The sequence below is a fragment of the Myripristis murdjan genome, chromosome 3 (genome assembly GCF_902150065.1).
Source record: "Myripristis murdjan chromosome 3, fMyrMur1.1, whole genome shotgun sequence".
Taxonomy (NCBI): Eukaryota; Metazoa; Chordata; class Actinopteri; order Holocentriformes; family Holocentridae; genus Myripristis; species Myripristis murdjan.
The window spans coordinates 18,166,166-18,190,673 of NC_043982.1; the positions used below are offsets into that span (position 1 = coordinate 18,166,166).

Genomic DNA, 24,508 nt, shown 5'->3' on the forward strand with positions numbered 1-24,508 from the left:
ACTAAATCAGTCAGCATGTCAGTTGTGTTTCCTCACCCTTCAGTCTTCCCTGGCTGTTCTTTAGCTGCAGCGCTCCATCGTGGAATAACCTCCTCCTCAGCAGATCCTCTCTGGCAAACATCTGACCGCTCTTCATCATCATGATGGACTTGCTGTCCATGCGGCTATGGAATTCCTTCAGACGACGCTTCTTCTCGTGCTCGTTCACTTTGCCGTCTACTGCCGCAATAACCTCCTTCACCAGCCGCACGGCGTCCGTCAGGTCATCGTAGTCGTCCTCACCCACTGCGTGCATCATGGGAAGACAGAGGTCAGAAAGGCAGGCTAGCAGTCTACTGATTAGAGAGAATTTTATCCCTTTAACAACAGCATTTCCTTGAGCAAAATATAAAATCCAATATCCTATTGCTGACAGATGCACGCTATAAACATTGCACAGCTTGTGAGTGTAAAAGAGGGTGAAAAAAATGTGTTTATATATGCAAAAAGTCCCAGCCCCACTGAGACATGCATATGAACACACAGCATTTTACCCAGCTAAACAAATCACTATTCAAGTATTGAGTCGCAAGATGTCTTCTTGTTAATGAACAATTCTACCACTTGAGTGAAATTGCTTCACATTACCAATGCAACTCAGCTTGTTTCCCCAGATTTTGTGCATTGTGATTTTGTGAATGTTTTCTCTGCACAAAAGTTGACCTATGCCAAATTATCCCAGCTCCAAATAAAAAAGAAAAACAAATACATAAAAGATTTAAGATTCAGATTTTTTTTTTTTTTTCGTTATTTACCCATTATTTATCCAAAGTAGGTTTAATACATGTTCTTTTGTGGCCTCACCCTGCCTCATATTCATACACCTCCACACTGATCTAAAACTAGCCCTTAAATTACAATGACAGAAAAAAACATATTTGATAGTTTTGAAAATTTGAGCCACCAGGGAAAAAAGAGGAATATTTATTAAAATCATCTTTATGGTACAGTTCCAAATTTGAATAAATGTTCCTCCCATAATTGCTCTAAGTTCACCTTTCTTACTCATAAAAGGTCCATTCATGTCATCTAAATTGGATTTTAGAACAAATACTATAGTTTGCCTCAGAATTCTGCAGCACAATGCACAGTAATAAGTCATTTATGCACAGCGTTTTAATTCAGTTTCTGGGGTTTCACACAGACACACACACACACACACACAATAGCACAGAGGTACACTGTCAGTGCACTACACCCTACGATGCAAAATTATGACTTTTGCCCCAGAGTCAAATATAACCCTTATTTTACTTCCTACACACTGTTTCTGCACTGCAACTGCCAGTGATGGCCTGTCAGTCAAATGTCAGTCAAAAGTCAAGTGTGTCTAGTGTTGATGGCTTTTTCCTGTTCATCAGGTTTGAGTTTCTGTAGGTGGCACTCTTTTCTTTGCCTGTTCAGCCATGGTGGCTATCGCTGCTCACACTAACTACCCAGCTCTTTCATTTATCACACACAAACCTCTGTTGCTCTGTGCAATGTAAAGGTAAAATGTACACGTCCTGCATGGCAGAGCATGCCGTGGTGTAGTGGGTTTTTTTGGTGTAACATGCAACAAAACCAATCAGAGTGCCAACTCCCATTTCCTTTAAAAGCCAGGTGCATTTGCACCTTGCAGACTGGCTATTATAATGGCATATTTTCCAGGTAAGAAGGAAAGTTTCTTTACACAGGAAACAGATTTGCTTGTGCGTGAAATGAAAGCATGCGAGCACATCATCTTCGAAAACAGCAGGACTCTACCAAAGCTCCCTGGGATGGAACAAGCAGAGTATACACGTGATTGCACACCCCGCCTATGTAGGCGCGCATTACTAACTTCATAATGCATCCCTAAAATAACAGTGAAAACTGCACCACTGACTTCAGACCTGTTTTTTTTTTTGGGTAAATCACTTTCAACTGCCCCAAGATAGCAATGCAACAACAATGTGCCTGACCACACCTCATTTTTAGACCAACACGCCAATGGGCACTCAGATGGCCGCAAGTGCATTTGCTATTTGCACAAGGTGGGCACTGGATGGGAAAATGACAGCTATGTAGGTTGGAAACTCGCAAAGACACTTATGTTGCGCTTGACGCTGCTTTGTGTCAGGTGTAAAATAGAGCCCATGATGTGTTCATGAAACTGGATACAGGTGAACCACTCTTGGGCTCTATCAGTAAAGCTATATTAGCAACAGTGAGTAGCACAATGGGACATTTATTATATGAATTATATGATTTTGAAGATAATTTCTTGAACATCAAAGAGAAATCTAATAATGTGCTTTATTATGGCTCAGGGAGCAGGGAGGTCAGAGGTCAGAGTCAGCTATAGAACAGCAGCCATGAAGCTGATTCAGTGTATTGCTCCAGGACACTTTAGCAGGGCACAGGTTTGCCAACATGAGAGACTGAACCCAGGAATTAAATTCCTTACTATAGCAATTCATTTAGAGAAATACAGATGGCGGGCTAGAGGTCTGCTGGCCAGCTCAAAACATCTGTGATATGCATGTCTTGTATATTGTGCACTGATTTTTTTGACTCAGTGTGAAATATCTTTCCGCTAATGAGAAATATTTTTGTCCTGTGCTTGTTGTGCTCCAGTGTTTCTAAGCATCAAAATAGTCTCTCTGTGTGAGAATGGTGTGTTTTTCTTGCTCGGTATATATCAGTGTTGGCAGGAAAGAGTGTTTTTAAAGCACCTTTGGGATTAACACAGAGCTCTCCCATCCCACATAGAACTATAAACAGGCTTTGGGATAGGATTAGAGTGAATGTACACAGTGGGAGGCCAGCTGACGAGAGCTGGTTTGAATCAGATACAAATATGGCGTGACATATTTCAGCTGCTCAAGGTGCGCTTGATCTATTACCCCATGTGCTAAAAACATCCATCTTGACATATAAAATTGATTTCATGTCATATGGAATCTTATTTTTCTAAAACTGTGTGAATAGACTTGAAAATTCAAACTTTTTCAAGGACATTTCCTAAATAAGTGACATTTTCTTGAAAAAAAAAAAAAAAGATGAAACGAAAAGTGGAGTGAACTTCAGTATATCACCACTAACTCTGGAAATGATTGACAGATACTTTCAAGTTTTTTAAAACAAAATTTTAATTTATGCCTGAAGTATGAGACAAAATGCCCTTCAGATGGACATTGAAATTCCCTCGTACTATCCGTTTGAGTAAATAAGTGCTGTCTCTTACATAATCCTGTCCTAAAGAGAAAATTATTGCGTTCATAATGAATAGAAGAAAAAAAGAACACATCAATTAAGGACTCAAACTTCAGCAGCAGAAACTACAGAGGAAATAACCAATTGGTCGAATAAAAGAGAGAGACGTGAAACAGACAGGCACTGTCTCTATAGCTGATATACCGAAAAATGATTTATCATTTGAATGGTGATGTGGTCTCTGAACTTCCTCTATTCCCCAGCAGGTCTGATTAGAGAAGCTCTGAAATAACATGTTCAACGTTACGTTAAGGCAAACAGTTACATCACATACATTGACACATACATTAACAATCCTGGCCATCCAGATAAGTCTCAGCCAGGCTGACCTCCAAACTGGAACTTGAAGTTCCTGTTGCAGTTTTTCAGGTTCATGGTAGTATGTAGTAAGGCAGTATTTGTTGCATGCATGGTAACATGAAACTGACCTTTAGTGTGCTGCAGCAGCCTCTGAAACAGCACTGGGTACTTTGTTATCCTTTGGGTCACCAGCAAGATGCACTCTGGGATACCAAGCCTCCGCACGATGGTGCTGCTCATCTTTTTCTGGGGGATGAAACGAGAAGTCATTTTGGTGAAATTACAAGAGTCATTTGCTGTACATGTCAAGACTCATTTGTTGTATAACAAATTAGCAATAACACTGAACAGGGTGTTATTTTTCCTATGATTATGGATGTGCAATGCTGTCAGCAATGGAGCGTCCATAATCATAGTAAAAAATCTCTTCAAAGGGTATTGTGGGATTTATATAACAGTTTGCAACACAAATGTGCTGGCTAAAATGGCCAAACAGTTTTCATACAAACAAAAACAGTATGAAGTGAGAGAGGCAAAACAAAGGTCATCAACTTGCCTCTTAGTTAAAACAAGAGTTGGCATAGAATGCCATTCCCATAAAAAAATATTTATTATAAAACAATGTCGTCTGGAAATCAGAGAGATACATCTTTTGCATGACGCATTATGATTTATTATGGCTTGATAAAAGTCCACCAATGTAGAAGTCCAAATTTGACTTTTTACTGCTGCCTGAACTGCTGCTGAACTTTGACCCCAAAAACTGAATTGTTTGGCTCTCTACTGAACAATCATTAGTTACTCAGACTCACCCGATGACTTTGTGGTCAAGAAAAAAGAGTTTTGTGTTACAGTAAGTGGTTCTATGGCTGGACTTTTAAGAAAGAATTACCTTCAGCACCAGTAACTGAAAAATGCAGGATGAAGTTTCTGTTTGGCTGACGCATTTATCCCTATGTACAGCACTAATGCAGCACAGAGACAGCATAAATACATATAGTGGTGTCCACAAAGGACACCACTATATGATCCTCAGCTGAAGTGAAGGTCTTACTTTGATGAAAGCTTTGAAGCGTTTTTCTTTGGTCAGGAGCTCCTTGTAAAAGTGGACTGCTTCGTTGTGGCGGCTGCAGAACCTGCCGTACACCCTCTTCATGCTCTCAGCATTGGACCCTGAGAACTGGACCAAGATTTGACAGGCAAGAATAAACAATCTAGCCACCAATAGTCTATAGCATAACCAAATAAATACATACATAATTCAAGGCACTGACCCCTCCCCTAGCCTATAACTTTGTGGATCAAATGTGTATCAATGTTTTCTTTTCTTTTCTTTTCTTTTCTTTTCTGTTTTTAGACATGAACACCCACAAGGAAATACTGCATACAATTGTGTTGTATCCCAATATTCCAGTTACTGTTTGCAAGTTTCCACTATCTGTTCTTGGAGCAAGACAAGTGAAGGCTAGGGGCTCCTGCTCTGGGACATTTGCACTCTTGGTAATTGGGAACAAAACCAGGATAAGGATCCCTGATGCATCTTTAAGTTGCAAAAACCTGTATGCAGTGTATCTACTAAAACTCTTAGGATTCAAAGTGCTGACAATAGCTTTCTCATAGCTGAGGATGGTTCCCCATTAGAGGGATTGTTAAACTGGAAAATGATTTTGGACAGTTCACAAGATGATTTATGGACTATTTTCTAATGCACATTTTTATGAAGAAAATATAAACTCTTCTTTTTAATCTTTTTGACAAATGACTTGGGAAACAGTTGGTCTCTAAGGTTCCAACAATAATCAGTCAAGTAAAATAACCTGAAGAGTGAAAATTAAATTCACTGTTGCATATTGGGATTTCAGGTCTGGGACTTCATCATAGCAGCCCTCCCCTCCTTCACCTGGCTGACCAGGATGTCTCCTATCCTATTAATGATGAAGCCTCCCTCCAAGCTCCTCCCTCCAGCTGGCTCTCCCTTTTCCTCTCCAGGAGGCGCAGGAGGTGCTGGGTATGGATCTCCAAGAGCTCATCCAGAACAGGGAAAAGCCTCTCCAACGTCTGCGCCTCCAGCTGAACTTCTTTCTGCAGGCCTTTGCTGTAGACCTCCGACATGATGCGTAACGTCCGGATGTGGTGCATCTCTGTCTGCATCAGCTCTGCAGGATAGAATGATCCGGAGTCAAAGACTGACATCACAAATATGACATTTATTGGAGGCTTTAATCCAAGGTGCTGGAATAGGCCGTCCACATGGGACTAACTACAATGTTCTCATTAAGCCAAATTTTCACATCAACTAAATTTTTTTTATCAGCTGATTGCACTACTTTCAGTTTCAGCAATTTGACACTTTCAACCAGAAAGAAAGAAACTTATCAGTGAGTACACCAGCTGGTGTATTGTTAGACTGGCATGAAAACTTGCAGACCCTTCCATGGAACAGCAGTGGATCCCACTGGCTTAGAAAGAACATTGCGTAACATATGATATTGGGTAGAGGCTTTTATCCAAAGTGCTTTACAGTGCCATGTGGGCATATAGTTTGAAAATACATGCCCACAAATAAAAAGGGGAAATTTGAAGGCAGAATTACCAGTTTCTCTACCAACAGTAGCTTCTGTAGCTTGAAGGCAATGCAGCCAAAAGACATGTTGCATTCTGATTAAAAGTGGCTTGACGCTGGCATTTTCTCAGTTTGAAAAACTTGCTCTTACTACCATTATTGCTCTCTCCACTTACATATACAACCCATAACAAGCAAATATGTGTTTGCTGTCTCGCTGTTGTTGAAATGTACATGCATTCCAAGAAATGTAGGAAATCGGTAACTAAGGTGCAAGACAACAAGGAAGGCTCAGGTAATGTGGGTGCACCAAAAAGCAAATTAAGACAATAAATCACAAACTTACTCCTGGAATGAACATCACAGACAGATCATAACAGTGTAAGCGCATCTGAGAGTGAAAACTCCCTTTATAAGGCCTTTAGCCAAAAGGCAGTAATCAATGTTGAGCTCTTTCCTATGGTTTTAAGTCACTTACTTAAGTAAACCACAAATATACCCACACTAAGTAGCTGTCCCAAATGTTCTCCTGGAGATACTAGAGACTACAGCTACACAGGAAGATCCTCCAATACCACAGGCAGACAGAATGAATTATGCTTGTTTACATCGCGGTTGCTAGGTAAACCCTATCTGAGAAGTTTGTGAGTAATATATCAAGAAATGTATGAAAGGGATGAGACAAATCTTAAGAAAAAAAAAAAAAAAAAAGTAGTGTGAGTGTAAAGTGCAGTGCTCAGATGTACCATAGATGACGTCCTGTCTCTTCACCAGTTCTCTATCCAGCTGTTGCAGGTACTGTTGGTCCACACTGAAGCTCCAAGAGTCGGCTTCCAGCTCCTTCACCTCTGCCTCAAATTCCCCCATCAGCTGGCCGTCCATCATCTCGGTCCCTGCACCAACACCGCAGCCTGCATTTACACTCCACAGCTCACACTTTGATTTTACATATTATTTGCTGAATACTCAGTTCTAACTGGAAAATGAAATGGAGGTCTAACATTTTTGAGTTTGGAATTCTGTTGATTTCTACTGAAATTAAGTAGAGACACCCTAAGCCCTTGATTACTGCAGGCATATACTTAACTAATCTAAGTTACAAACACAGAGGACTTTTCCAGTATTATTTTTAAATTATCCAGGGAACACAGAACCTGCTGGTTGGAAGCTGAATATGAAATCTTTCCAGATTTGGTCACACTGCTAGGGTTGTAGTTTTGCTGAACTATTATTTGCTGGAAGCTCATAAATTAGATTAGCTTGTGAAAAAATCATTTTAAATCAATATTTTGTGTCAAATGATTAATATCTTTGGGAAACAGCCACGTAATAAGCTGGAAACTGTGCAGGGAACCAGTCATTATTGTATTGATTTGTTATCACCCCTTCTAACTATCAGATTGAAGTTTAATTATCCAGAAAATATATCCTACTACCATCCACCAATTCATTTTCTTCAGCATTAGACCTTGTTCTCTTAAACTGAGCTAGGGTAGATGGGGAAATTGCAGAGAGGTTGACTTTGTTCTGATGAAAATATTACCACTATTTTAATGAGAAATGCTAAAAAAGTTGAATTTGTCTGAGTGAGTATTTCCACTAGTTTGATTTTTATGCAAGATCACGGGAAATCAGCACTATTTGGCTTCTTGATTATTCAAAGGAAAGAACACTGACTGATTGTGATTTAAGAATGGAAGAGAGAAAAAAAAACTGAAACTTAACAGGTGTAATGAAAAAACTACAGCTCCCATGGAGTAATAAGTAATATATATTTAAAATCCAAAACAAGAAATACACTTACTTTTTTGGAGAAACAAAGTAACACTGACATAACTACAAAATTTTCTGAAAGTGGTTGCTCCCACACAGATCTGGCCCCTATATGGGGGAGGGGCATCCAACCAATAGTGTTCAGTCACACAATCAGATAAGGCACAGTGAAGCTGTTCTTGTGGCCTGTGGTGAGAAAAGCTCTATCAACACGCCTCATGTTGGTGTTTCATTTACTTTACCAGTCAGCTGTACATGACAGCTTCATTTCAGCTCCTGACATTAAAGCTGTGGTAAACTATCAGCTCTGAGTTTCAGTCTTAAATCCTGGTTGAACAAACTATGACCCTGTTATGACCCTGTGTGTCTGAGCTGGTGTGATGGTGCAAGGCTGATCCCATTAAAACACAAGTCATGTCTCTCTGTTTTCCAGTCTAGGAAATGGAGGCTCAGATCACAGCTGGTCTGCAGCTGTCCAAGGCAGTCAAGACACTGGTAGGTATGAGAGTGTGTGTGTGTGAATGTGTGTGTGTGTGTGGTGTGTTGTGGTGTGTGTGTGTGTGTGTGTGTGTGTGAGAGAGTGTCTATGCATGAGAGAGACAGACAGAGAGCTGACCTTCATCAGTGAGAGACTCCATGGACTCGGTGACCTGGTTGGTTCTGTTGAGGGAGTCAGTGGACTGGGAGAGGTACCGAAGGCCTTTAATGGGCATGTCGTCAAACACCGGCCTGGATGCAGGGATTATAATGATAATATCTTATCACCACACTGAGGAGATACAAAGCTGGCTCACACATTATGTCACTGATCTACATCAGACATAGAATTCATATGAATTAAAAGCACAGACACCTAATGAATGCTTTTAAGTAGTTATCTATACTCATATCCATAAACACCCCATCACTAAGCTGTTTAAAAATGCACTGGTTTTCACAGTAAAATTGCATGCATTTTGGGGGGTATAATCTTGCATTTTAAACTCAACAATATAATAACCTTAACAACCTTAAAGCAAAGTGATGATTCTTAAAGGGATGACAAACTAAATATGTAATTCTTCATTAATATGTCAAATGTTAAAATATTTAATGCCATTAAAAGGGTGGCATCATTTCAGTGTAGAAAACACAAAATTGCAAGAATTATAAGTCTTTTCTAATGCAGAGAGAGGCATATCAGTTGATTTCTCCTGAGTCAAACCATCAATTTTACTTGAGATTAAAAACTACTTTCACACATGAGAGTGGAGCCATCCAACAAGGACACAACCCAAGTTTTTTTTCCCCTCCCACCCACATTTGATTGACTCCACTAGCAGTAACAGGCAGTAGTAACAGTATGTGTTAGCTTGTTAGCATGGCATGCCAATAATTATTTTACCAAGCTGACATTATGAAGCTTTAGCAAGTGATTGCATCAGTGGTGGATTATCTCACTGTAAGCCTCCAAAGTGTAACTTTTTAGAAAGTGAGCTCTGCAGCAGTGTTTAGCTGTGAAAACAATTGCCAACATTGTTGTATCGCAAGTAAGACCCGGATCTATTTCAGTTCCCACAAACCTTTGCTGGACAGTTGTTGAGTCTTACCAGGATGGAGAGAATATTGTTACTGTACAAGGAGAACTAAAGCCCACCCAGCCCTGCTGCAAGGTATTACTGCAGAATACACAGCTTGTAAAACTTTTATTACAGTTATTGACTTTTAGGAACTTTCAAATATTGGTGGATGATGAAGATAATACTCAAGAATAAAACTGAAGAAAATCCCTGTTCGCTCTGGCTGTGTTTACCATCCCTTTCATGGTTATTTCAGATACTACAGTAAAATAATAGTGTTGCCCCTGCAATGCATTACTGAGGTTGTAGCCAAAACCAATAACACATAAAATACTCGTACTCATAGAATAAAAAAAGAAAAAAAGAAAATAATTAAGAACTACAACAACTATAATAAAGTATAAAACATCAACATAAAACATAAACTCAAATAAATGACTGCGTGAGACTAGAGTTACAAAATTCCAGGAATTTTCAAAGTTGGAGACCTTTCACGGAAATTAACGTGAATACAGTGGTCCCTCGTTTATCGCGGGAGTTACGTTCTAAAATAACCCGCAATAGGCGAAATCCGCAAAGTAGTCAGTCAGCTTTATTTTTTACAATTATTATAGATGTTTTAAGGCTGTAAAACCTTTCAAAACACTTTTCTCAGACAGGCATTAACATTTTCTCACTTTCTCTCTTGTTTAAACACTCTCAAAGTTCAAACCTTCGTAGAAAAATAAGTCCCGTATTATAGAATGAACGCATTCTGTACTGTACAGGAGACACGGCACGGAGGAGATTGATTGACAATGGTCTACAGTCCCTTAGCCAATCAGGACGCAGAACACAATGCGCAGGCTCTCCCCTAGCCAATCAGGACGCAGAACACAATGCGCTGTTAAAAAAAAAAAAAAAAAAAAAAGCATGCAAAATTGCACTAAAAAAAATCCGCGAAACTGCGAGGCCGTGAAAGGTGAACCGCGTTATAGCGAGGGACCACTGTATATGAGAATTAACGATAGTAAACTGGAAATTTGCAATATTGCAGGTTAGCCTATAACGGGGAACGTAAATGTAGTTGAAAAAAAAAAAAAAAAAAACATCTTGCAGCATAATCTTGGTTAAAACAACTAGATTTAATGCAAATTCAGTTGAATCTCTACCCTGCACTGTGCATTCCTCAACGCCATGCAAAGATCATTTCCTGCAAACTACAGCACACTATGTTTTTGTTGTTCACTGAAAGAATCCATTCAAGTTCTACTCATAAATAAATTAAAGTCAAAAATGTAATTTTTAAATATTTGTATTAGTTTGCACAGGTCTGCTTATGACAAAACAAAATGTTCATATTTATGTTTGAATATGATAGTTTGTGTAACTTACCCCACATTTCCAGTTAATTCCCATTAATTCCCGTAAATTCCCATTAATTCCCGTAAATTCCAGTTAATTCCCAGGGAAAGCGTGGGAGATATGTTCCTGAGGCATGTAATTAATCAGACAGTACTCATGATATGTAATCTGAAGATGTCATCATTTGTTAATTATGACTGTGATTATTCTCTAGTTAAGAGTGTAAATTTTAGACACCATTATGTAACTCAAATTGTTTCTGTGATTCAGGATTTGTATCGGACGAATGTTGTTCAGGCAGTTTTAATTGTGTAAAAACCTTGTATTAGCTGTGCATAAAAAAGCAGAAGGGATCATAGTCGCAGCTCCACTCCAAAAACAATAGCAGGAGTTAATGAATGGTATTAAGGCAAACAGAACAAAAACCTGAAGTAGCTTCTCCATGGACCAGCTCGGTTTATTGAACTCAGATTAAGGTGATATAGTAAACCTATTCAGCCGAGTTAATTTTGAGTTATTTTATAGAAGCTGTTGGACTAGAAAAATGTGTAAGAGAACCATCCAACTTGGAATATTTCCAAAATTCCCCAGTTTAACTTCCCATGAAAAGTTCTGAAAAGATCAATTGGAAATTAATCAGGAAATTTACCAGAAATTTTCCAGCTCTTTGCAACCTTACATGAAGCTCAAAATAGCATCACATGGACAAACATAGACACACCCACACACACACACCAACTCACCCGGCAATGTTGCTGATAGAGAGACTCTTTGACAGGTTGTTGCCGTGGAAAGGCATGATGCTGGTGTGTCTCCGTGATGATGGTATTGCCAGGGAGGAGTGGTCTTCAGGGACAAGATGGCTGACCATGGGCGCTCCCTCGTCACGGTGGCTGGACCAAGAGGCAGACAAACAGACAGTTAGCAGCAGCCTGCACTCTGATGAGAAGTGTGAATGAGATTAAAATGACAGGGGATCCAAGAGGGAACCTTGTGGATCCCCTTTATACCAGCTCATTCTCACATTCCTCTCATTGTTGTGTACTGCATGTAAATATTTATAACTTACAGAATTTATTAAATTATTGTCCACCTTTTTCAATATGTTTGCATCTCACATGCTTTCTATCTAAGTGAGTTCTGCTATTGACAAAAATACTGCTGCTTCTTTTCCCTTTTTCCCCACATCTTGTTGCTGGATTAAATACTTTTGCACATTTTTAATCAATGCATATCTACATAACAGTGTTGTAATTGTTACTTGGGCAGGTTTATGTAACCTCCATTTGTGCTACTCTAATTTCAACTTCATTTTTTTTATGTACCCTATTTTCTGCTGCAGTGATTCTATTTCCCCATAGGGTTTAGTAAAAAGTTTCCCTTTATCTAATAATATCAAAGGGTTCATGAACCTTGATGGTATTTCCAGGAGGCTCTAACATATGGGGGTTCTTCAACAAATCCTTTTTGACCCCTAAGGTTTATTGACTTCCTTTGGATTGCAGAACAACCCCTAAGGACCCCTTGTTTTTAGAGGACAGGAATGGAAACTAGCCTCTTAGCCAACTCTGGTGCAGTTAGCTGCCAAAACTGAGGAAACACAAACATAAAGGGTCTTAATAGTGTGTTGGTTTACCACAGCTTCACTGTGCCTTGGCACTGATTCTTCACGTGACTGGACTTTATTGGAGCAATGCCACGCCCAAACCATGATGGGATGCCTATTATTTTACGTGATTAATCATCTAAAGGACCAGACAGACCTGCTTTTCGATATACTACTCAAGCATTTCCTTTATTTTGGCAGTTAGCAGCGCACTTACACAAAGGGGGATTAACTGAGTAATGCCCCAGTAAAACAAATCTGAATTAGAAACCTAGGCTGAGATGGAAATTTGTGGTCATGAAGATTATGTGTGAAATCCAGGTTTAGTTTGACACTCACATTTATTCCTCATTGTGACTGTGGGAACGGAGCTTGAATCTGGTACTGCAAACTGCTGTCTGGGGAACTAGCCACAGAAACAGAGAACAACAGCATAAATGAACAGAGCAAGTCAATATCAGCTACAGGGATACAATATCAATACTGGGGCGCTTTGAGGAAATTCTTACCTTCATCTTCACCTTGGCACATGCAGGCAGGCCGTCCCTGCAGCTCTTATGGACACAGGCATTACAGTCTGGAAAAAAAACGGAGCAACAAGAAAGCTCAGTGAAAACCGTGGTGGCGGTGGCGGGGATGTGGGGGGGGTTAGAAATACTGACTGGTTTCCAAAGCCGGCCAGGAAACTTCACCAGCCACTAATGAAAGACAGACTGGAGCTGAGCAGTGATGCAACCAAGGGTAATACTGATAAAAAAATAGAAGAGATACAGGCTGGGGAACAACACACACACACACACACACACACTCACATAAAGACACAAACACCACACACACACACCACACACACACACAAAGACACAAACACACACATACACACAATATGCACATGCATTGCACGCACAAAAATGAGACTGCATGGGAAAATTTCTTTTACATAAACATTTGGAACACATATAATCATACTTGTGTTCAGTTTGTTTTATAGAAGATCTGTAAAATCTATACCGTGTCATCTGGTCAAGTGAGGACTCTTGTTTCCCAGTATTCTAAAAATGGTTATACTTTGTTTCAGTTTTGTGCTATCAAATATTTTGCGATACCAATGGCACATTTAAGGTGGAGATCTGATTTTTACAACAAAAACATGTGGTTCTATACATATAGCCTACTGTAAAACTTTATACAAAAAAAAAAAAAAAAATGAAGCAATGAGAAATGGTGTTATTAGTGGTCGACCAGGAAATACCAATGAGATGAACCGCCCTCTCTGGTAATGGTAAAGTGTAGCTGACAGTAATGCTCCATAACTTCATGTTCATGTTTCAGAGTTAGCTGGTTGCTACAATACATTATTTAATAGTGTGTTTTAGAAATTCATTTTCCTACAGAAAGAAATGTAAAACATAATCATGATTAAAAAAAAAAAAAATCCACAGCTCTCATCATATCATATCCATCCCAACCTATCACTGGGACTGTATTTACATGTTAGACATTTAGCTGATGCCCTTCAGGGGCATCAGCCCAGCAGGACATGTGTAGCTCAGCAGACAGAACAATACACCACCACTGCCAGGGTTAGGGGTTGTATTCCCACTGGGCCCACCATGTTAGAAATTTTGCACTCAAAAGAGCTTTGCATAAAGTCATCCCCCAAATAGTACATGGTATGTAACTATGTTTTGTAATATAGGGTTTAAAATGAGCTCCACAGTAAAACTAACTTAAATTCCTCTAATGATTTTCCACTCTTAATTGGTTTTACAAGAATTTTCCTGCTTTATGTCAGCATCTCACTGACTCCAGCTAATCTCAGACAAAGGATCACTGTATTTGTCTGCTGAATGGACATCAGCCAAACATCTGCTAGTACAAACGCTCCTGAATACACCCTCACAACTGTCTGTGGCTCCAACCATCCGAACCAGACTGACTGTGTGCACAACAAGAGCTGTTTTGCCAGTCTGCGGCCGTGGCAGATTGTCACCATCGAGACGAGGCAGTGAGGAACGCTGTGATCCATCGAAGAGCTGGCTTCTCTCTCTCTCTATCTTCTTTCTCTTTTTTTTGGCTAATGCCAAGGCTTGTGCAATAAACTACATCCGCCTCAGGCCTGCTGCTGCTGCTGCTGCTTCAGTGTAAACAGCTCAGAACTGTAAGTTGTTGTCTGTAGTGAGACTCCAGTTACACTCTAGTGCCGGGTAGTTTAGTCAGTTTCACTTCACACAGAGCATGAAGCTGCTTCAACAAAGTGTGTATGGTTTACATTCACATTTGCAAGGCAGGCACTGACTGCTTAAAGCCAAAGTAAAGACAATGCTTAATAACTAAGGGCTAAAAAAAAAAAAAAAAAAAAAAAAAAAAAACTATATCAAGAGCAGATGCTTCTAAACAAGTTGGTCCCAAAGTTAATGAATCAATTAACATCCCATCACGCTTTGAGTGCAGTATCCCTCCAGTATAGTTCAGACACTTGAATATGAAGACACACTTCAGCAGACCTTTGGTGGATCAATGCCCTACTAACAATCTCCATAATTTGGCAATTATGACTAAGTTATGAGGAGTTATGAGTATAAATGTGATTCACTTATCCAGAGCGGCCTACAATAAATACTTGATGTTGTGTATCCACTACAGCCTTTCTTCAAAGAGCTGGCTTCTTTTTGCTTTATTTTCAGTGTTGCGTCTTGACGATGCTGGGAGCTTAGCACATTTTTTAAATTAGAAATAAATTTTAATTAGATGAATTCCATTAATAAATGAGCACAACACTTAACAGGATTTCCCTAGTGTTACAGCAACAGGAGCCATGATCAGCGTTTTTCACAAGTAGCATAACAGAAAGAAAGAAAGAAAGAAGAAAGAAAGAAAAGAAGAAAGAAAGAAAGAAAGAACAAAAGAAAAAAAAAGAAAGAAGAAAAAAAAAAAAAAGAAAAAAAAGAAAAGAAAAAGAAAAAAAAAAAAAAAAAAAAAAAAGAAAGAAAGAAAGAAAAGGAGTTAGACTTGTGGACTTACGTGTACAGTGGAAGGCTTCCTTAGCGTTCAAAGCCTTGTTGCACTGAGAGCATTGTGTTGCCTGGACAGAGCTGACCGGTGCGAACAAATGACCATTCACTGTCCTCTTGTCCTTCTCCTTGCCCTCTTTGTCTTTTTCCCTTTTCTCCGATCCTTTTCCTGCAAAGTGGAAGCAACAGGGGTTAGGAACACAAACTGACATTGCCATGACAGAAAAATAACATTTTTCATTGGCCTGTGTCACCATTTTACCAGCTCGCTAGGTGTTTAGAGTACAACACAGCTCTGAACGCTGATTAGTTACCTGTGGTTTAGGCTAACTTATCAGCCACTAACACGGTATCTCAGCATTTGTCTGGTTGCTGGTGTTAATTTGCACCCTGAATCCAGCAGAGCAATACTAAACTCGGATATGGCGCTACACAGCAGGGGAGGTTAGCTCATTAAGTGATGCCTTGTTTATGCTGACAACAAATTCTCTCATTAAGAGACAAAGTGACCTTTTAAATGTTTAGATGTATTCTAGCCTCAGACAGAGCAAAAAGGCAGCTTTTTAAACTATAGACAGACAATGATGAGAAAATGGCAGTTTTTTGTTTTTTGTTTTTGTTTTTACAGCATTACTAATTAGAGGAAAGTGCTTTAAAGGTCAGCGTAAATAGCAACAGAAGCATATAATAAATATTAAGGTGTCATCAAAGATTATTGACATTAACTGACCATTAATTCCACGGGCTGGCACATTTACAATTTACATTTTAGTCATTAAGCTGAGAGCTTGTATTCAGGGTTAAATATAAGGTATTAGCAAAGCGGCTTTGGTGTCTTGCTCAAGGACACTTCGACAGGACTTGTGACTGCTGATTTATTCACACTGCCAAGGAATCAAACCTCTTCATAGCAGTGTGGTCTTCCTACACAAATGGAAACCCTGCAGTCTCTGCACTAGCACAGAGAAGTCACATTTAGCTGTCAGTCGTCTCTCTACACTGAGCTGAATACAGTGATGTAGACAAGAACAGAGCTCTTACTCTCTTTTTCATCACCGAGGCTCCACCCAAACCCAGAGGAAATGGGAAAATGGAGTTTCCATTTTTTTTAATGGCCAGTCCGGGGCCTCTTTGTTTGAGAGGACCACAAAGCTCTGACATATTAGTGCCCATTTAATCCAGCAGCTTGACGATACTGTGAAGCTTGCAGTTTTATTGCCATTGCAACACTTTGCACTTTATTCTTACTTCCTGCAACTGCAGCTGTCTCACCAAGAGTGAAGCACACTGTCAGACTTCTACAAACTGAAGGCTAAAGAAAGTACACTTTCAGTAAGTACACAGCAGCAAAACACACACACACACACACACACACACACACACACACACACACACACACACACACCTGTAATTATTATGCCTGATTCCTTATTCTTAACCACCAGCTGAACATCGTGGAATAGACATAGAACAAGCATGAGAAAAGAAAAAAAACAAACAAACAAAAAAATATATCCTATGTATATAAGCATAACAAGTAACTTTGCAGCAGAAGCATAAAAGTAATCACTTGTGACCATCTGAACCAGAAATTAAAACAGACAAAACAATGCAGATAAACAGGCACTGAGCTCACTACGAAGGAGAGAAGCGCCCTAAAGAGACATTTCAACATATTGCAAAAACTACTGTCATACATACTATCAACATGCCTTTCACTGAAATTTGACGGAGAAATCAAAGACTTTGTTTGCTCACCTCCGAACAACCCTTCCACTTTACTGAGAAGCTACAGCTCTCTTTGAATCTCCTGTACAACATCCCTGGCTGTGGCTGAGTGGCTGATGCTACCAGCACTGACACTCCATCAAGGAAGCAGTGATGAGGAAGTGGCATTTCAGCAATTCTCTTACATTTGGTACAGACGGTATGATGAAACAGCACAAACTAGATTCCCCTTTCAGTGCTGACTTCATAATGAATAGTAAATGTCTGTGGGTACCCAAAAACAGATGGGCTGGTGATTAACACAAACTAGATTTGACTTTGAAGGATTTTTGGACCTTATTAGAGGTTATTGCGTACTTTGAGAATTGTCTTGAATGTTATGGAATATATTATTGTCAGCTATACATGCAGCCATATGACAAACATGATGATTATTGAAGTCAAGTTGTGTTTGCTGTTTAAGATTAAACTTTTGTCACCACTTGCTCAATATTTTCTGTATTCATGCATGCACCCTGGCGCTGAGATTGTGATAGATTTATTTTTTTATTTATTTTATTTATTATTTTTTTGACCTTTGACAGAGGACATGCCAGAGGATATCCTGAACTTGTTCAGGGTTCTGTCACTTTAAAGCAAAGCATGACTGAGGTTAGAAAACAGCCAACTGTCTTCCTGCTTTACTTCCTGTCTCCCTCTCAGTGTCTTCTATTTCTGCTGGTTACAAAGAGGAAAGGCTGTGCCCAATTTGCAGTTTCGACTCAGGGTCAGCACTTCAGTACAATGATCTGAAGATTCATAACAGTTTTCTTTAGCTTCTTAAATCCTGTGCCCTCGATAAGATTCACAGGTCTCATATCTAGTGTAACGAAATCTGTCGGTAATTGCTCGTTTCCATGTCTCTGTGAGCGGCTGCCTTAAACTTAGAGTTTTTGGGTTAATTGCGGATGTGAGGACCAAGCAGATGGGCCATAGTCATTTCACCACTGTACGTGGGATGGGCCTAGCAGAGATACACATAACATATATTTAAATTAGCCTTGTAAATAGATTTACTGACTGTATTTTATGTTAAGTAAATCTGCTCAAATAATTGCAGAATGGCTGACTAGCTATGCAACTTACCCGTTTCAAGTGGTTTGCAATGTTTGATGTATTTGAATGATGAACAGATTCTTGCATACAGAGTTTGTGTTAAACTTTAACATTTTCCTTCACACGTTTGAAATGCTGTCATACTTCCTCTGAGACATGGTTATAGCCTGCCTAGTTTAACACCAGCTCACACCACCTAAGGTTTCAGCTTCTCTCATCAGTTAACCAGCAGCGCATGTTGTCATGTGGATTTAGATTTTTTTTTTTTTTTTAACAAGTGTACCAAAAGCCCTACTAGAATATAAAAATATACTTTTGATTCCCCTTATTTATCCTCATTGAAATGTTATCCCTGTGCATTTTTGTAAGATTCTATCTATTTTCTACTGTTATTATAATGCACACTGACTGACAAGAAAAAAAAAAAAAAAAAAACAACTGTGACTTGAAGAATCTCAGTCGACTGATGGGTCTCCAACAGATGATTTGATTTGTGAACTTTCAGGGGGCAGCCCCACAAAGAAGTCTATATCACAATATTTTACCACTACAGTTTCTAAATTGGAATACTGACCATTATTTTTTCAAATCAACAAATCAACTAATGAAATTCCCAAATCACTTCACTAACTGCTACAATAACCAAATTGCAATGTTTATTCATGCAATTTCCAAATTGAAATACTGAGCACTGCAATTTCCAAACTGCCAATTGCCAATCAATGATAAAACTGGATTTGCCCCTTACTTGCAGCAAGAAAGGAACGTGCTATTTTACATAGGTTGTAGGTAAATTACCATGTTTCTGTTTAAGACAGAAACACGTCTTGTCACATCATTAAACAGTTCATAACGTGGTGGTCAGAGAGATTTTCACTGACATATATTAATTATAATAATATTGATAATACATTAAATTTAAAAGTGCTTTCAAAAAATGGACACTTAAAAGAGTAAGTGATACATCAGTCTGATAAGGAACACTATACACATACAATAAAAGGGAAAAAAAAGAGAAGAATGCAATAAAAAGAATGGTGTATTATAATTTTTGAGGGTGTTTTCATAGCACTCTTATGAGATGTAAGTGGATCTGAGCTCCTGGTGTGACGGGGGAGAGAGCTCCAGAGTGTGGGGGTGGCGGAGGAGAAGGCCCTGTCCCCCCAGGTTCGCTGCTTGGTTCTGACTGCAGAGGTGAGGAGGTGAGTGTTGGCAGATCTGATGGAGCGAGTGGGAGGGTGCTGTAGGAGGAGTGAGGAAAGGTAGGACGGGGCAATATTTGGAGGGCTTTGTAGGTGAGGAGGAGTTTGAATTTGATGTGGTATTCAACAGAGAGTCAGTGGAGGTTTTGGAGAACAAGGGAGATGTGGTTTCTGGAAGGGGTGTGGGTCAGCAGTGGGCGGCAGAGCTCTGGACATATTGCAAGTTTTTGAGGAGATTTGAGGGGGATTCTGTACAGTAGGGCACTGTATTTAACTTCAGCAGCTAGATGGCTGAACTGGTAACTCACTTGGGGATCATGGGCCACAGAATTTGCAATGAATGGCTACAGGTAACTCTCACCCTCACAGTATAATGTTAATAGACTGGATTGCCAACCTAAAATGCATTTTAGCATACCAAATGTTGGCTCTATAATATGGTTAATGCCCCTTGCCATTGTCGAATCCACATTGTTGCTGATTTGTTGATATCTGGTGTATAAGCCATGTTATAACAGGTCTCCAACAGCCACACACCCAGAGTGACCTGGAAGGCTGCAGGATTTGAAGTGACGCTGAACTGAATGGTCCTTTGGGCTCTTAATTCAATAACTGTTGTTTTTTTTTTTTTTTAAACAAAATAGCACATCTGCCTTGTGCTACCATTAATTAAGAAGCCTCCATTTTGGTGCACTGCCCGTCCCCACTCTTGTGCCAAACCCAGTGTGCAAGCACAAAAATGCCACACGAAAGGGAAAAAGTGTTTTTCCAATGTCATCAAAATACCAAGAAGTCAATGGAGAGTGATATCGGACTGATGGAATGACTCTGATTTGTCTCAGCTGAGTTTTAGGAGGTTTGTGGTTATTCATAAGTTTTTTATGTCATTGGGAAGGGTGGAGTGTGTAGAGTTAGTTATGGATTTCATGGTAATGTAAAGCTGGGCACCATCTGTGTAGCAGTGGAATTGAACACGGTGTTGACAAATAGTTTGACTAAGAGGAAAGGACCAAGCACTGAGTCCAGAAGGTCAGTTGGTGTATTCATACCAGCAGAGTTTTAATATACTCCCTGGAAAATCATTGGTTGGGATATCCTTTGATGATCAAGGCTATACGGTAGACAATATTACAACAAGTTAGGTTGTGTGTAAAATTTTAATTTCATTTTTTGGTACCAACTTTATCTTGTTGTGATTAACCAAGAAAACAGCTTCTACTAATTGGTTATGTGTTACCACAGTGTGACAGAAGTCAGACATTTAGTAGGATAAACAGTGTTGATGTAATGCAAAATATGGTGTATTTTCTTGTGCTTCATAATGTTTTTATGTCTTTCCGTATCGCAAAATAGACTCAAGGCTGAGTCTATTAGCATAGTACAACTGTTAACATGGGAGCTGAAATTAAAGTTTTCTGCTCTGGTTAAACTCTCTTTACTGTCTGTAGCGGTCTTTTCTGTTAAAAAAAAAAAAAATGGACCATTTGGGAATATTTGGAAGGGAAAAGTCAAGAGAAACACTCTCCTTTTGCAATGACAGCTAACCTTCAACCCAGCCTTAAGCAACAGTGTTCCAAGATGAACAGGTGTGTGGGGTTTCATGTATGATTGGAGTGAGTGAAACTATGTTGATGGTACAAACTGCACTTACTAACACCAAAGTGCTGTGGTAAAGCAGTCCTGATATAACTAAGAATGACCAACATATTGCATTAATGCACCAGGCTACTTGCTGGTATGTGGATGTAGAAAACTTGTTTGACCCCATGGCTGGTGGCATGGATGCATATTGCATTTTGTTTCAGGTTGTCATGGTTTTGCATCACTTAGTGCATATTGTATTGCTCTTGGCACTCGGCAAGGCAAAAACGTTACACATAAATGAAAAAATGAATGAGTAAATGAATGAATGAACAAACAAAATGTATGAATGCACACACAGAGTCTCGTTCTTATAGCAGTGCTCCACTCAAGCACCTATAAAGGTTTAAAGAAGAGGAAGGCCTTTTAGGAAGACAAATTATTCACTAAGCACACTGGAGACATCCGGACCCTCTTGGTGCTCATTTAAACAGTAAAATGACCAACAACATTCATTCACTCTCTCATCGTCATTAGCAATGCATGTCTGCCTTTTCAGCTCAAAGCCCAAAAAGCTAAGTGTTGCTGCAGGAGCAAGAGAAAGATAAATAACCTACAGGCAACATTCAGTTTTTGTATTTGAATATTTGTTTTTTCACATCTCCTAAGACATTTTTATTTCATAAAATGAAAATAAAAACTCCATGTTCTCTCACCCTGGTCTTCTTGTACATCTTGTTCTTGAGGTAGCTGAATGTCCGGCTGACCTTCGTCACACTCTTTCCCTCAGTGTCACTCCGCAATGGGCCAGGTTCCTCCTCTGATATACTGAAATATGAACACATACGCACACGCACACTTTTAACTTTGCAAAACAGCTGCTTTCACAACGTTTATGGCCATTTGTCCAGAAAAGGGAGGCTTCTTTGATTAGGATAGTTGTTCTATGTAACAGCTCTGATATGTTGATATAAATAAATAGCACATTGGAATAAGGAACTCAGTGTGGCTCTTCAGTTCACACATTTTTATATTGTTCTTTAAAACACAATGGAAGTTCAAAGTGGATCATTTGAGTGTGGTGCTGAAGAGTTTTTTATAAAAGGTTCTTAGTACCATAATGGGTTTTGCTGATGCTCCTGATACAATACAGAATCCTTTTTGCTAAAAATGTAAAGATCTGAGATGCCACTGAGAACAGCAATAATCCAGTATGACTGACCTGTATGCCACGGACCCAGAGGTGCTGGAAAACGACCTCATACCTGGAATGAAACAGGAGAGGAGATGAGCACTAGGACTAGGGATTTGGACAACTGAAAGAAAACCAATACATTGTCAAGTCTAGAAATACAGAAGCAGATTTTTTAGATACTCCCCAGTGAGAAATTCTCTTTTTCTACCCTGTTGCTGGCAGCAGGGTCTGCCAACCGGGGAACTTCCACAGATTTGGCCACACTGGGGATCAATCGTGGGAAGGTTTGGTTGGAGGATGACCTCACTAACCACTGAGCCAACCCGCCACCCTTAAATGTTTAAATATTAATGACTTCTCTGACTTATTGAATCACACTTTGAACAGGAGGTTGTTAGGTCAAATCTGAGCTACAAAACTCTAGGCAGGGATAAATAATGTGATATGCCCTCTTCTGCCTCAACCAGCCACCTCGATACCAACGAGCAAGGCATTTAAGCTTCAGATGTTCCAGTGGAGCTGCTTAGAGGCCAACAGCAGAGGACCAGCTTTACTGGGAGACTTTGACTATAAATGTGTGAATCAATGGGAATGTGAAGTAGGGTGGGGCTGAGAAAAAAACTTGGAGCTCAGCAAAACATTCCTGGAGAGATGTTTAGAAAAATAATTCTAATATTGATGAACTATTGTTCCAGTTGGTATTTTGGAGCTCTGTCAGTGACTCTCTGGCCTAGTTGTGGTTTTAGGCTGAATATATTCAATATGGCTGCAAAAAGCAAACACATGTAAACCAAAACATGTTGTGCATTAGCTATACACTTTCAAGCCTGTGCTTATTTGATTTCCTTTAATCTTATTTATATTTAGATTCCAAAAGCAACCGCAATGCCTGATAAATAAGACTTTCTACCAAATATTCTGTTTTAAACACAAATATGAAAAGTATGGCTTGTCTGTGCCGCATGAGAAAAAAAACAACCCAAAACAGGACAAAGAGGGCAAAGTTCTGACCTGACCAGTCAAGGAGACAGAAAACACCACAACTATCTTATCAAAGTTAATGGGAGATGAGAATAGAGAGGAAGAGTTTAGCACCTTTGTGTAAAGCTTACAAGCTTAGCTTAAATTTCTTTTGGAGAAGAAGGAGTTCTTCATTTCATGTGCACAGTTTGAAAGTCTTTTTTTCTCTCCATTTCCACCGGTTTCTTCATTTGTATGCAACCTAAATTTAGAGTAATCCAACCAAGGCCAACAGAGTATTGGGCAGGGCAGGCCAACAACATATTCAATCACATTTGATTCAACAGGGATTGTCAGCACAGAGTCTGCTACCTAGGTGAAAGATATAGCTATGTTTTCTACAATATCAACTCATCTACAAAACTATTCTTTTTGTGCTTTCACTTTGCAAGCAGCTTGAAAAAAAAAGTCACTAGAAGTTATTTCCTTGTGGAAATGTTTACCGCACTCCATCTTTTGGGCATCACTGCCCTTCAGCATCCAATCACACTCTGCAGTAAGTGTTGTAATTTTTGTAATTTACTTTTCTGATGCACCCACTTTCCCTTAATCTGCTTCCTGTACTTCTATCTCAGTTTGTAACATGGCCATATAATATGTGATATATCATATGGACTAGCTGACTAGTTTGAGAACATCGTCTGGTATATATTTGCAGCTGTGCCCCGAAAAATAAAGCGTGTCTTATGGCTGCATACCATTTTGCTCTATTGAAGACACTGATGTTAGAGAAATTAGTATCTGTGTCTCTTCTGTGGTAAATTTCTCCATGTATGATGTTGAATTCACACACACATGCATGCATGCATGCGCACACACACACATAAGTCTAAATGATGAAAAATTGAATGAACGTTTTTTGAGCACCGGTACAAAGCTGGGAATCTAGACTTAAGCTTTTTATGCTTTCGTGCTGTCAGTCCCTCAGATTGAGGGGCTGACAGCAAAACAGGACATTTAACATGCATGGTCTAGGCAGCTAATTTTCTACTATCAAGCTGTGTTGTAACTGCAATCAAATATCTCAACATGGCCAATTACCCACAGAAATGAGGAAAAGTACACTACCAAACAACAAGATTGCTCTCAAAATATATAGTACACCACCAAGTGTTTTAGGGTGGATTTTTTCCTGGAATTATGTGCAATCATATATCACACTTTTAATTTCTACAGTGAATTATCATAAATATATGTCAATAGTGAAAGATTTCTATTCATTCATGTATACTGTAGTTAAAAATATACAGATAGT

At 39.3% G+C, this 24,508-nt stretch overlaps 1 pseudogene; it reads right to left on the reverse strand.

Annotated features, from left to right (window-relative positions):
• The window catches only part of LOC115357002 (A-kinase anchor protein 13-like), a 115,343-nt pseudogene that overhangs the window by 20,164 nt on the left and 70,671 nt on the right, over positions 1-24,508 (reverse strand).